At 45.0% G+C, this 15,783-nt stretch overlaps 1 long non-coding RNA gene across 12 annotated transcripts; it reads left to right on the forward strand.

Annotated features, from left to right (window-relative positions):
* The first annotated feature begins 10,841 nt into the window (after positions 1–10,841).
* LOC119341734 lies at positions 10,842–15,026 on the forward strand. 12 transcript variants are annotated; one of them, XR_005165261.1, is made up of 8 exons: positions 10,844–11,236; positions 11,434–11,532; positions 11,614–12,316; positions 12,412–12,741; positions 13,470–13,537; positions 13,914–13,945; positions 14,063–14,112; positions 14,780–15,026. It is a non-coding gene; the product is annotated as an uncharacterized LOC119341734 (long non-coding RNA). The 12 variants fall into 12 exon arrangements; XR_005165264.1 differs by lacking the exon at positions 13,914–13,945 and having other exon boundaries at positions 10,842–11,236; positions 12,412–12,480; positions 12,650–13,537; XR_005165255.1 differs by having other exon boundaries at positions 10,843–11,236; positions 12,412–13,537.
* The last annotated feature ends 757 nt before the right edge of the window (positions 15,027–15,783 follow it).

A 15,783-nucleotide genomic window follows, 5' to 3' on the forward strand; every position in this document is an offset into this window, starting at 1 on the left:
GTCCATGATGGCCAGAGTCTCATTATTGTTTTGAATCAGAACTTTAAGTTTCGAGACACCCTTGCTCCATCGCTTGAGATTATATCTCAAGTTTTTTAGTTTTTTGCATATTCGCGCCGCGGCATTGGGTGCGTGACATGTTTTAGACCATGAGCTAGCAACAACCTCCATGAACCCATCATGATTAGTCTAGAAATTCTCAAACCGAAAAAGCTTGGATCGGGGGATACTTGATTCAATTGTGACCACGCACGGAATGTGATCGGACACTAGTTTTCCCAGAGGCAGGACCATTGTGTTTGGATATGAGGTGGTCCAACAAGACGACGAGAAGAACCAATCCAACTGTTCGAGCAGAGGATCATCCTGCATATTACTCCAAGTAAATGCACGGCCTTTCACAGGTAGTTCCATGAGCGACTGTGCACGGATGAGCTCGTTAAATAACAACATGTCCGCAGCGTCACCCCCATGTTTGTTTTTGTTATTCGTGGATCGAATAAAGTTGAAGTCGCCAAGAATTAGCCAGTTTTCATCATCAGGGATATTCAAATCAAAAAGCCAGTTTGTAAAATCCACTCTACGCTGACCAGAGCAGGGGCCATAGACATTGACCAGATTCCACGAGTCATTCGACTGCGTGGCCACAAAAGAAATCCCAATGGCAAAAGAATCCACAAACCAAGACGTGCCCGTAAACACAGCACTATTCCAAATGACAATGATGCCACCAGAGGCACCCACTGATGGCGCAAAAACAAATTTATCGAAGCGCTTAGGGCAGAAAGTCTTAATAAAGGCAAGATCGAAGGATTCACGTTTAGTTTCCTGGATACATAGCACAGAACAACCGCTAGTATCAATCGCATTCCTAATAGCCAAAAGTTTTGCATCAGAGTTTATGCCTCTGATGTTCCACGAGAGCACATTCCATGATTTATTCATCGGAAGGGAAGACTTCAGTCTTCATCCGCCCCCGACAAGCACTGGTCATCCAGTAGCTTCTCACGGGAGAGGGCTTCAGGGGCAATTCCACAATTGCTTCCCATCCGTTGAAGATCCTCGATCGGTGTTGGTGGGGGGCAGGCAGCATTGGGCACCTGCACAGGAGCAGCAGCCAAAGAAACAGCATTGACAAAAGGAATCTCACGTGGTTTCACCCGTGACTTGGAATGCTTTGTGTCTGGAGCATGGTTGATTTTGAATCTGTCATACTTGTTGGATCGATTGCTCCGTCTGACAGTAGTGGTGTCCAAAGGCACTAACACATTGCGGTGTTGAGTAGCCAGAGAAGAGGATGCAAGCACCTGAAGCGCAGTAGGCTGGTCTGATGAAGGCACTATCTGAGATTCCACCTCTGCCGAGACGAGCTGCGTGACCGCCTTGAGGCCAGGAGAGTGTTCAGGCAAATCCCAAGTTGCAGCAATCAATCGAGCGTTGGGTTTAGGCGATAGCATAGACGACAGAACAACAATTGTCCCCCACTGAATTGCAGTAGCAAAAATCCTTGAGAAAATGTCAGGTTCAGGCACCATACACTCAATCCAAGCTGTAGCAGCGGCATTAAGATGATTCTGAATACTCTGAAAAGGGTTTAGGGGCAACATCACAAGAGAAGTATGTTGAAGGGTGATAGCTGGTGTATATATACGCTTGAGCATACCCCCGATCCAAAGCAAGAACTCATGATCAATTGGAACCTGAAGAAAAACAGAACTTCCCCCAGCCCTGACGAACTCCAACCTGGCTGCAGGGTTGCCATTCACAAATCCATCAGCCAAAGCTTCCACTGCCTGAAACTCCGAATCAGATGACCAAATGTCAGATAGATTATCCTGCACATTATGCTCCGGAACCACACCATCCATGAGAGACGGACCATCATACTGAAAGAATGTCCTGAAACTGAAACCAGTGTAAGGTGGAGGGATCACAGGCCACACGCCCCACCCATTTTCCTGAACAACCTGAGCAGGTTCCAGGGCATTCCAGGCAGCCTCATTCAAAGCATCCTGAGCCGCCATCTCATCAATTCTTGCTTGCTGCATGAGGGTGTAGTAAGGAAGCTGATATGGATGTGGAGATGCATTCAAAAGCGGGGGAACATCCTCATTACCAACCAAGTTTGGTATAGTGTTTCTACCATTCAGAACATAAACAGGCACCGACCACAAGCGAGCAAGACCCGGCAGTAAACCAACCCTGGTAATCACAAGACTATGCGGCACCTCAGCAACATCCTTGATATGACATTTAACAAGGATTCTAGCCTTGTTCTGTCCCGGACGGGGCCAGGCAAGCATCTTCCCAAAGTGTGAGACAGCCTTATGGACATAATGCTTAGTTTGATAGTCCATTGGAAAAGCAAGAAACATGACCCAAACTTCATATTCAAAGGCAGGCATGCGCATATTGATACTCTCATCATGCGGAACTAGGGAGAAAGTGGAATCATCGGTCAAAGCATGCGGTCCTTCTCTAATAGCAGCATCTCTACTCTCCATATCCGCAAACACAACACACCCGATCCCCAGTGGGTAAACAAAATCATCTAGCAGTTCATACTCTAAATCTCCAACGATAATGCGGCAGACCTCAGCTAGCCAGAACTCCTTCTGATGATCAGGGACCGGAGGGTGGACGGAGACAATGGCGTGCCTATCATGATTCAGAGGCGGATCATCCACCACCATAACGTGACGTTGGACCCGGTGAGCAGGCCCGCGATCAAAGGTGGATCCATCCGGAGCGAAGGCAAACGGGCTCACGGGGAAGTTCGCCATGGCAGCTGGAGCCGAGGGCTGCGGCGGCTTGAGAGATTGCGCCGGAGTAGGAGGTGATGGATTCTTCCTCACGGTCGAAGGTGAGAAGAATCGAGATGGTGGGGGCGTGGGTGTAGAACTCGAGGAGAGCGTCGTTTCACCCGATTGGGGTTTTTGGCAGGCAGAATTGACTACACCCTGACCGGATAGGCGTATCGTCAAGCAATGGGGGTTAGCCACGTCCGCGTGGTGCGGGATTATCTGTTTCCGTTTCCATATGCAACCCCCATGCGGATCCCTAACAACATGGGCCATACCAACATCCACAGATTTACCAACCTCAGGTTCATCCGCAGCAGCCCGAGGCAAGATCCTCTCCAGTGTTAGATTTTTTATTTTCCAAGCCCAGCGAGGCAGAAAAGCACAAGTCTTAAGCTTACGTGACTTGTGGCTCAGTCGAAAGCAGAGAGAACAGCGACGAAGCCCGGGACAAAGCCTAGTCATGTGGTCAACCGCAGAACATGCATTACACGGAAAGCCCAAAGGGTCCGGGCCCACTTTGCATGGCACATGCTTATGATCATCAATACGTGTAGTGGAGCAAGCGCAGGCGCCAGAGTCATCCCCACAACGCTGAGAGAAAACTCCAGTGCAAGCATCATCAACATGTCCAAGACGATCACAGAGAGAACAATGCAAAAGTCTTTTGTAAATGTATTCCTTGGTGGGGACTGACGAAATTTGCACCAGAAGCTTAACATTATCATTATCATATCCTGCCTGCCAGCAATCCAGAACAGAAAGAAGTTTCTCATCCGGAATAGAATCCCATAAGCCCATAATATATCCTTCCCCCTGAATAGATGGCAACCTTCCAGGAATATCGGGAACAATAGGTAAAGATATGGAACCAATCCGAAAAGAATCCGAAGAAACCGGAGACGAAAAACTACCAAAGGAGATCCGATCAGAAGGCTCGCCGGAATGCAAGTCCGTCGGTGGCGGAGTGAAACCCAATTTTTGCAGTACTGGCAATGACGCGGGATCCAATGGTAATTTACTCTGGTTAGAGAGCCATTTAGATTTAATCGCCGGACCAGGTGAGGAAGCCAAACCAGTTAGCTTAGAATCAGCGTGCCAAGGGGAGCCGTGGGCGTGAATTCCCAGATCGATGAAGATGAAAGTGGCAGATAAATTCCGGCCAAATACGGTCTCTTAACCCAAAAATGAAATGCCACACACGATTTGAGGCCACTGAAAATCGAAAATGTCGATCACCCAGACGCAAAACATTGAAACCGGCAGAAAGACCTCCAATACATGACTGAAGGGCCAAACCCACCGAATCCACCGAGAGGGGAAAAGAAGCCGAGGAGAAGGAAACTTCAAGGAAGAATTACTTGGAGCCGGGGTTGGGGACTAAGTGGACCGTAGATCCAAACCTTGCACACACCTGTCCCTCCACCTTGAGGCCGTGGGAGAAATCCCAGTGGAGGAGGCCATCCATTGGGGGCGTTGGGAGGAGATCGTAGGGTTAAACCCTAGAATCGTCATGGGAATCGCCTGAGGTGGGTGGAGGTGGGGGAGTCGCCATCACATTCTTTCTCTATTTGTGATGAATTGAGTCTTGCTCTTTGAGGTTTCCTTATGTTGGATTGAGTATTCGATTTGAGAACATTTGATGTATGTCTTGCGATGGGATATCTGTGTTGACAATGGGATGTTCTATTGATTCACTTGATGTATGTTTTGGCATTCAACTCGCCGATTCCTGAGGTGACATTGGGGTAATCTATGCATAGGGGTTGATGCATGCTTTCGTCCTACGTTCTCCCATAGAAACTTTGGAGTGATTCTTTGTTTCACGTTGAGGATTGTTATATGATCCAATTAGGTTTCCATTGTTGAGAGAATTGGCACTAGTGCAAGTATGAACCCTAGGCCTTGTTTTCAAGCATTGCAATAATGTTTTTGCTTACTTTTCCTACTAGTTAATTTGCTATTTTTTTAGATTACAAAAACCTATATCTACTATCCATATTACACTCGAAACACTATCCCTTCGCCGAACTAGTGCACCTTTACAATTTACCATTGTATTGGGTGTGTTGGGGACACAAGAGACTCTTTGTTATTTAGTTGCAGGGTTGTTTGAGAGAGATCATCTTCATACTACGACTCCCACAGATTGATAAACCTTAGGTCATCCAGTTGAGGGAAAATTGCTACTGTCCTACAAAACTTTGCGCTTGGAGGCCCAACATGAGTCTACAAGAAGAAGGTTGCGTAGTAGACATCAATCACCAAAAACACGTGACTCCAAAAGATAAGGTAAAAACTATTGACCCTAAACTTAACTGTCAAAGCTAGATTTTACTGCCAAATCTAAATATAATGTCAAAATTGAATTTTACTTTCTAAACTGAACGCACTAGTAGAAACGAAGCAATTTACATGTAGTTTAGGCCACTCGAGCACTAGTAGCAGAGAAACAGTGATCTAAATCAGCAGCTGATCAACAGGGAACACACTAGAAGATAGCAGCCGGAGTAGTAGCATGAACTAGTGCCAGAGCAGCAACTCATGTAGCTGCAAGAGCCCGTGTACCAGCATCAGCAACACGAGATAAAGGATGAGCATGGCAGTTGCATGAGCAAGAAGAAGAGCAGAGAAGCAGTGCGAGCGAGCGAGAGCCGGAGCAGCAGCAGCATCTCCGGCTGGTATGGCTGCTGCCTAGGGAGCCTCGCACTGGGGAGAGTCACAATGGTGGAAGTCACCAGCGTCGAGGGAGCCACACCATGGGGGAACAGGATCGAGAACAGGCGACACCATGAGGCCGAGTTAAGGAGAAGGTGTGATGCGATGAGTGTGCAACCTATTTGTTGCGCCAAGTAGGCCTTGGTTTCTTTTGAGGAATCAGTGAGGATGTTGTAGTTCTGATGGAGCAGGTTAAGGCAGCGCTGTGGGGATGGAGCAGTCGCGATAGATGATGCGACTATCGTAGCAACTCCATGGAGATGAAGGACGTGGCGGCTAAGCCACCGGTACGATGAGATCAATGATTGATCCTTAGCTGGGGTGGTGGATGAGGGTCGTCGAGTTGTTGTGGTGGATGACTGATGGTGTCCTGGATTAGGGGGTACTCACCATGTCGTCTCTCGACCAGGTGGATCGGGCCGAGGACCCCCATGGCGGTTCACTAATGGGCCAGTTCGGGCAACCCATGCTGCATACAAGGGATATTCCACAAGACTTGGCGCACAAGACGAGGACTCTCCTAAACCCTAGACCTCTGGTGCATTATATAAACCGAGGCCAGGCTAGTCAATAGATCAATCTAATATTCATTAGAACAATCTCGTGGTAGACTCATGTACTCTGTACTATCCCCCCATATGAATACAATCAAAGCAGGAGGTAGGGTTTTTACCTCCATCAAGAGGGCCATAACCTGGGTAAAACCTGTGTCTGTGTTACCATCGCCCTAAGACACCTAGTTTAGGATCCCTACTACGAGATATGCCGGATATAGAACCGACATTGGTGCTTTCATTGAGAGCCTACTGGGTGATCGTCACAGAATGATGGGATGATCAGGTGATATTTTTTCAAGTTAGATCTATTCGGTATAAACTATCCTTTTTTAGATTACGGCTGCTGCCATGAGCTACCCTATTCGCAGTCAAATCAAGACCAGAAAAAGTGTCTGGCGACTAGTGGTACGCCAGTTTCGGCCTCCGCTAGGACTCTCACGTGCCGCAGCCGAGCAGCCATCAAGCGCGCCCCAGCCAAAGAACAACACTATATGAAGTGATATTGCTGGCGTGCAACAACACACGAGCTCGGCTCGGTGGCGGCCACAGGGGGATTTGATCTTTTCTATAGTATTTAATTAGGTTGTTTACACTTTTTTACTACTAATCCTTTTGTGTGCACTTTCCCGTGGAGCAATCATCTGGAGTACTAGTCGTGACACATCAATTGGTTTGATTGATGCAACATGTACATCTGCACTCAAGCGGAATTATACCAGCTTTTTGTCTCGTACAATTTAGTCCGAGAAATTTGATACTTTTGATTTGCACTGTTTCGGTTTCGCAGGTTATCTAGGATCGACCCGACTAACGGCGCCTTTAAGCGGGATGCTACCTGTTCGGTCTATTGGAAATTGTTTCTGCTTTGGCTGCCATGACTGCTACCCAGAAAACCGTTAGGTGCTACTGTTTCATTTACTGGTTCTACAAAAAAAACTTGTACCTCTTGCCAGATATTTTTTCTGTTAGTCGGCATTGTTTTGTGCATGCATCATTTTTTTCTTGTGGCCACCACTTCGAGGTGATCCAAGATGTTGCCACTAGCACGACAACCATGGTCGAACGAACGCCACATCGCGCCTACATTATCGTTCCACGAGCGACAACCTGCGTTGTCATCTTCGCTCGACAAGACGACGCCAACATACATGCCATATTTCTTAAAATTATTTTGCATGAATAAATTATATAAAGGACCTCCTTATTTTTATTTCCCATCTTGCGCTGCTTTACGTATGCAGGAAAACTAACTATGGTCGTGATGTGCTGCCACCTTGGCAAGCCGAGATCATCGTCTCGATCGGCGTAAATCGGCTTGCGTGGTCATATTGTTTGTCAAATTGTCATACTGACATGTTCGATTGCCTCGGGCACTTCAACATCACTGAGAGAGTTCTACCTCATCAGGTCTTCGACACACGGGCCATATTTCTTTTATTATTCACTTTACATAAATTCTTAATCATGCAACGGTTTTTTATTATTATTATTATTATTATTATTATTATTATTATTATTATTATTATTATTATTATTATTATTATTATCTTCGGCTTGCACTATTTTATGTGTGCATGTGAATGATTTGGGTCGGTAGCATTGTCACCTTGGCGTACCGACGTGGTTGTTTCACCTATGTTGATCAAATGGTGTTGTTACCTTGGCATGCCGCCCTGTGTTATCATCCATATGCCTTCACTTCATTAAGGCATCATCTAATACCCCGTTTCGTCACCTCGGCTAGACCGGGGGCTTCACCATCGCTTCATTGATCTACTCATGGGTCTTCGGCACCACCCTGCCAACCTGTTTTGTCACCTCGACTAGACCGGGGGCTTAGCATCGCCACTTCGTCAAACCGAGCTCTTTGCTCTGTCACCTCAGGCTTGGGGGTTGGGACCTCAGCCAGGCCAAGGACTACATCTTTGTCCTACCGCAAGACCATACCTCGTCATCTACACCGAGCACATTAACGAGCTAAGTCGCTTTCATGCTCATCTTTTTCAATATTTTATTCTTGTTCGGTTCGACCAAACATTATAGTTATTTGTTAAAGACTTAGTTTGTCAAGAACGTTGTTTGTTAAAAATATTTCTTTTACCCAAGTTAACTAGGGGCTCGTAAATTTACATGAGCCATTTTGTAATATATTTTTTCTTTTAAGTTGTTGCAAAGTCTTTTTCTGCCACTCCTTTTTCGACGCAAGTATACGGTCAATACCCAGATGGCCTGATTTATCTCTAAAGCCGCTCAAGTTTAGTTCATCACACATGCCTTTGAGAAACACTCCGCCTTCGGGATAGGGAGGTTGAAGCCGAAGGCTAACCTACTCCATGTCTAGAGATCGGATATGTCCTGTTAAAGCACGAAAGAAGTAAAAATTATTTTAAGACCAATTTTTGGATTGGCACAAAAAACATCTTGATTTAGTACGGACATCAACTTTTTACATAAGTTTTTGGCTTTTCAAGCTTATGGCACCTTTTAGCTATTTGTATGTTTTCCTTTCAGGAGGCGGGACATCCTCATGACCGAAGTGCCCCGCATAATAATAATTCTATTTGGGAGAGCTTTTCTGACCCGCAGCTCGGCATCTTTCCTCTCGATCTACACCTCGGCCATGGCGAAACGCACATAAATCATGACTAGTTCCCGAGGAGATTCGATCCTCAGGTTGGTCGGCCGCGCCCAACCTGAGTCTCGGGGGATACTATGTGTCTTCAGGATAACTCTCACAATACAACATCGGGTGCCTCTAAAAGCATTGGTAATATCAACGGGAGTTGTGACTACAGCCGAACCCACCAAAACCAAGGTACCCCATAGAGTCCTTGGCAAAGCGTTCTCGGGCATTGCTTTATATGCATCGGTTTCGAATTGTGTCTTCGGTCAATAGTTGGATTGCCTGGCTACCGTGCTTGCCTCCTACGTTTTGCTTTGTTCGGCTAGGTGTGCAAAGGGAGAACCACTGAGATTATGCTTCGCACTCGAATGGTTAAGCACCTCAATGGAGAAAGCCGAAAACTGATTGTCACAATGCGCGTAAACTAGTCAGCTATCTGATGACTGTGTCAGACTATAAGATCGATGGAGGTCACCCCAAGTTAAACGATGGGCCGTTTATAACATTGGCCGAAGTGTTAACGGCTTGACCTCGGCTGACGCTGAACACTAACCGGGGGCTAGTAACTGGCCTCCCAAATTTAAGCTCCTATTACTAAGTGAAAGTTATAAAGCCCGCATATCTGAGTGCCTTGTTTTTGCTAACACAACCGCCTCCGGGCACCGAGACATCAGCTAAGGGTTCTTTTGTTATTGTAGAAACACCCTTTGTAGCATCTACAAAGGGGTGGAAGCCGATGATGGGCCACATTCAAATGATAAACGGTCGCAACGGAGTCAAAATAAAAATATATCATCAGCAGATGTATTCATTATACAAGTGATGCCTTCCGTAGTTATTGTTATAACGCCATATATATGCATCAATTTGACTTAAGATTTTGGCCAAGCTGGGTTGCCTGGCTCCTGTGCTTACCCCTAGGTTCCTGATTGTTTGGCTAGGCGGTAAAGGGAGAACCTCTGTGATTGTTACTACCGGGTCATAGAGTTAGTACCTCTTACTGGGTGAAGCCGAAAGCTATCCATCTTAAAGGATATAATTGGTCGGCAACGACGGAAGTGAAAATTTTGGTTCGTTAGACCATAGAGTTTGGGAACTTTCCGCGAACTAAATCCTCAATATTTTTCTCCCACATTGACCGGAGGTGAGGTTTCATGATCATGGTCAGCATGACAACCCAAAGAAAGGAACCGATAGTGGGACTATTTTTTTGGAAGATGTTTCTTACGTAATAGTAATATAACATATCTCTCTGTGTACCTTTGTTTATAAAAACCATATGGCCGGATTTCCTTGATTGGCGTAAATCGTTGCCCTTATAAAGGCTTTATAAAGTAGGACAAACACTCCTCGGCTACTGGCCAGGAGGTTGAAGCCGATGGTCGGTCAACAAAGTTTTGTACAATGCGGATTCGAGCATTAATGATGTAGAGTACTTGGATACATAGAATCGTTACACATAATTTGTGATTTTACTCCAAATATCGATCCTTGATTCGGCCACCCGTGCATTAAGGCTCGGGGGCTACTGGGCTTTGGGTTTATCATCTACAAATATTAAAGGGGAACATCAATCCCCTGATCTGGTGTTGCCACCCGACCAGTGGCTCGGGGGCCACTGCATTGCCTATTCAATGCATAAATTTCAAAGTGCTCAGTGTTCGGCTAGACCGAGCTATGGGCAAACACGTCTTCGGTCAACAATAGGTACCATCTTGGACTTATCTGGCATCAATCTAATATGTTACAACGACTTCTCAAAACCCTCTCTCAAGGGCCCGTCGCCGATCACTATCTCTTCTAATGTGCATCTCCGGTTTTAGGCCGACACACACCTTGAAGGTAACTGGCTATACATCTCATCAGCAAATAAATTGCACAGCTTGGAAGCAGTCCAGCATTTAAACCAATAAAGATGCTAGCCAACTTGCCTCCATGGTGATCCCACGATTTGCTACCTTTCTAGCCGTTCGATCGTCCTCGTTTCAAGCCTGAGCTGTCAGATGTTCATCTCCTGGTAAATCTTGTTTTCACTCTATGGTTTTTTTCCTGCCCAATTACGGGTGGGCTCATCTCTCCCTTCTATTGGCTGGGTCAGCCGCGCTCGTGTGCAAGAGGGATTCGCCAGCAGCTCCGCGGGCACTGCACCGCGTCTCATCTCAAGTTGGGTAGGTCCCCAGCACCCACCTCACAAACCCTATCCTCCAAAGACATGCAGCGCTGCCCTCCTCACTCCTCCTCCATCTTTCCTTGTCAGCCGCCGCTGCCGCCATTCTGCATCGCTCCTCTCTGTCCGACGGCCACGCCACTGGGAGGAATCCGCCGCACAAGAGGATAGGGGACGCCTGTTGGCGAGCTTCCAGGCGGGAAGCTGATGGGGAGCACGCCATCAACGAGCCTCTGGGGAGGAGCTATCGGCCGGTCCTGAGTCGTCCACCAAAGGCCTCCAATTGTGTCGTCGTGAGAGGAGCAGCATGGGACGAGATGAGGATATGCCGCCGGCATCGGACTCCCTCTTCCCTGGCTGCATCTTCCCCGTGAGCTCCTTCTTACATTCCTCTCTTTGCCTCTCCTCCTTCGCTCCCTCTCCCTCATGTGCTCCTCATGTGTGATTTCAATTTGGTTGTGTGATTGACTGATTGTTCATTTATTTATTTTTAATTTCTCAAATTTTGGTATGTGCATTTGGCCTTATGAATTTAGACATTTTGGTTCTTCATTTGGTTTTCTACAGGAATAAATGTTCTAGGGTTGGAGAAGAGGGGGTTGCGCAACAGCTTTGCTTAGATGAGTGCTCAGGTTGATCACCTTCACCAAGAAAAGTGTGATGCCAGTTATGCACTTTCTTTTCATAGAATGTTGTTGTCTGTATCTTGCTGAATGTACAGAGCTAATGTTCAGTTCATTGTCTCAGGCATGGGTTTATAGATTCATAATTTTCTTATACACTTGCTCGGCGCACACCAGCTAGGCAGGCCAGGGGATGAAGGCACGATGCAGGGGGTGCAGCAGCGGTAGCGGGGAAACCCCTCCTGGCCGAGCCTTATCCCTAGCCTCTACCTACAGAGGTGAACCCCAGGAAAGCTAAAAGTTTGTGGAGGAGCGCCGACACAGGTTAGCATCTTCCTATTTCTCTTCATCCTTTCCTCAACTTCCATGGGAACCTATGATTTTTTTCTTCCAGTTTTTAGAGGGTATTTTGGACTCAAGATTGATCTGGTAGTGCACGTGTGGTGTGCCATAAGCAATAATATCTTATCTGTGCCATGACAATAAGGGCTTGCTGCAGCCAGGTAGTTCTTGGGAGTATGGTGCTTCGATTTGGTTCCTTTGGTGGTATCTTCCCTCCCTTCTCCCTCCTTCTATTTCTTACTGATGCTTTGATACTTTGATCTGTTGTATTGGCTAAAATTATGTACTTGGTGAGTCCTACATGCTTATTGAGATGAATCATTTACAAAGTTATAGTGTTATTTTCAGAATCTGTAATGACACAGTTACCTTCAAAATTTGAGATGAACCATTTCCAGAGCATATATTGAGAGCCTAGAAGTAGCAGGGGTCGGCGGAGCAGCGGATGCGGTCGATGGAGTAGCAGGAGCAAGGAGCTCGAGATGGTTCAAGTTTTCTTCCACTTCCTCTCTTATTCGTTGGTATACAGCTAGGTTGTTATATACAAGTTATTCATTTTTATACAACTAAGTTTTTGTAGGAAGAGGGCCTATCGAGATTATAGAACTGGATAGAGGTGCCTTATGATAGTATAGCTAAAGAACAATAGGTATGAGTAGATGGCACTGCCACCTATGTGTTTCATTTTTATTTGTTGTGATATTTCACACACCCCATATTGGCACCCCCTCTATATTTTCCCATGCTTATAGACTTGCAGAAACACATGCTGCTTGTCTCTATTTATCATGGTATTCACATTATAAATTAAAATGTAGTTGGAAAGAATTATGGGTCATTTTGGCATGAAGCTCGAGAATGATAATACCACCTCAAGCGGGGATAAAGCAGGACAACAAATAGATGAGATGTAATTACTGAAACTAGAAAAAATTCTCTTCTTCTGATTATGCATATGTAAAGTCATGATTACGTGTGGACCAGATGTGTGCTATTTTCCATTGCATACCAGATTGTCGGTTAAAAGAGTTTTTGTCTTCCAGCAATGAGCTTTCATTTTCATTGCAGAGGTTTGTTTGGTTCATCTCCTTTGGTCATTTTTTTCAGTTTGTCTCTTCAGAAGTTTGGGTGCCTCTGTTTTGCTACTTTTTAGTTCTCATCATTAAAGTTGTATCTTTCCTCCCCTCTTGGATTGTTGCATCCTTATTGTGTCTCATCGTTAAGGTGGCACATATAAGTATTAATTTATTCAGTTCTGCTAAAGTACCGCTGAAAATTCAAATTCTATGTACTTCACTTTTGGCTATACACGAGAATACAGTACACATATTTCAGTAGTGATTGAATGTGAAGACCATTGGGCATGTTTTTGTAAATGTGGATTAATTAAGTTTTATTGCTTTATGGTGAGATGAATATGTTGATTATAATGATATAATATTAAGAGATTTTCAAGTGTAAGCTTGTAGCAAATTATCTTCTAATCCAGACTCCATATCATTATTTATATTGTAACACAAATGTGTTCTATTATACTCCAAGCCTTGGTACATGAAGGCATGATATTACCCCTCTCCCCCTGCCCCTTCTATGTATTTTCTGATTTGTTTGTGTGACTGTACTGAATGGTGCTTGCAGGTCCATGGACATTGTCAGAATTTTCACTTTATTGCAGTGTCTTATTTTCAGATCTCATGTTCCTCAAGGTAATGGACAAGATTGTGTTTTTTGTAGTATGGTACCATCACAACATTTTCTATTTAGTCATTCATTTGTTATGCACCATATTTAATAAGGAAATAGAGGGCGTTTGTTTTCTATTGTTATAAATCTGTTTCTGAATACTATTTGTAGATTTATGTTTGGAAACACCAATCACGGTAATATTTTTGTGTATGTAGATAGATTTGTATATTTCATATACTAATACCGAAATTGAAATGTTTTAAGAAATATGGTTGGAGATGTCATGTAAACTGGTAGTTTTCTTAAGAAGATCATTGTCATGTAATCTAATATATCATTAGGTTATTTGTAATACTGCTGCAATTTCTAATATAGTTAAAATAATTTAATGTGTAGGTGACAAGGCTTTGGAGCCATGGTTTTCTTAGGTAGCTTTATTAGGGCATCAAACTATTTGGTGCTACAATTGTTGTAAATGTCTAACTTTGTAAGATATTCAGCATTGGTTCATCATAGTATGCTTTCTTCTGTGCCTTGTTTCACAGGCTTGCTCTCACTACTGCTGTAGACATGGAACGTTGATGACAACATACAGGTAACTCTTTCAAAATCATGGATAGTATAAATATACAGTTGTATTATTAACCTTGAGGTTATTTCTTAAACTGGCATATACTTTCCTTGCCTTGAGGGCACAATTTATAATCAAATGCAAATGGCATACCTTTCTTTACTTGGAACATGGCATCCAACAGAGGAACATGAGTACTTTATATGTATATTAGTATATCGCGAGCTCTAAAAAGGTTTTCGTCTATTGCTTTCGCACATCAGGCTTTTTCCTAATTGTTGCCAGTACAAAAAGAGCTTGCTGCCATGTATAGGATAATAGAATACACGTTCTTGAAATGAAGCAACTTATTAAACTAAACCATGGTGATGTACTCCTTGCCGCTGATTTATTGAGATCCAGCTGAAAATAAGGGGAATGCAAACATCATCCTGCCACTTAAGTTATCTCATATTTATGGAGAAAAGTTACACAGTTAGCTATTACAAAATACTAAAATTCATGTATGTATCCGGCTTCATTATGGAGTTGAGAACGAAATCATTGGAATTCTTATGTTGAGAAAAGGCCAATGGAATATTATTATTATGTGTTACAAAGTTCATACAAAGAATATATATTGTAGTGCTCTAAATATAAATTAAAATATTGTAGTCCTTGGTTAATGCATTGTTTTTTCTTTTTGATCCAGAATGATATTTGAAGATAAGGAATTAGTATGAGATGCTTTAGGGCGTTTAAACAATTGGATAAGATTAAACACATGTGGTGCCGAATTGGCAATCCTTCATCCTTATTTTCTTGATAATTGTCGGAGTCCTGGACTTGGGGGTATCCAGTCCTGCCTACCTGCAGCCCACCACGTGGCTCCATCGACGGCCTGGTACGGCCCAGCTTCGACAACAACACAGCAAGACGACACCAAGACCCCCGAAGGAGTTTGGAGAGATCTATGCAGCTACCTCATGAGGCTCAGATGACATGAGCCATGACTACCAAGGCCAAGTGGGCGCCAGGCGGGCGCAGAGTGCAGGTTTCCTCTTTGGTTCAAGGGAGGCAAGCCATAGAAGCGGAGTCCCGAGGAATCAGCCAAAGGTTTCCATTCTGGTGCAACGAGACCAAGACCGCTAGGATGGCGGGACGGAGGTCATCACCGAGCCCACTGCAGCGTCACGACCAGAGGCTTTTCACAGGCAAAGAATAATTTTGTCAGGATAGACTGTACTACTTGTCCCCTTTCAAATCCCGCCATTGTGGGATCCCTTCCCGCTCATATTTGGGAGGAGGACCAAGGCACTATATGTAGGGCTTAGCCACCACCATGGAGGGGGATTGATTCCTCCCCGAGCAACACACCAGCTCAAGAACACCGCACCTCCTGAGGCTTGTTCATCCTTGTACTAGCTCATCCATAGCCCCTCGAGGCAATCCACCACACCACACTGGAGTAGGGTATTACACCACAATGGTGGCCCGAACCAGTATAAATCTCTGCGTCTTTGTGTCTCTGTGAGCTCTTCGCGCTAGGCTAGGGAGGATCGCGAGTAGGCAGGCTGGGCAGGTTGAGATCTCCACACGCACCCTAGTGTTCGAACCTCTCACGGGTTGCCGGATCCCGAAATCCGACATTTGATGCGCCAGGTAGGGGTGCGTCGGATCCTCTCTTCCGCCGTTTGATCCGCCACTGCTCTGACA

This window comes from Triticum dicoccoides, chromosome 7B (genome assembly GCF_002162155.2).
Source record: "Triticum dicoccoides isolate Atlit2015 ecotype Zavitan chromosome 7B, WEW_v2.0, whole genome shotgun sequence".
Lineage (NCBI taxonomy): Eukaryota > Viridiplantae > Streptophyta > Magnoliopsida > Poales > Poaceae > Triticum > Triticum dicoccoides.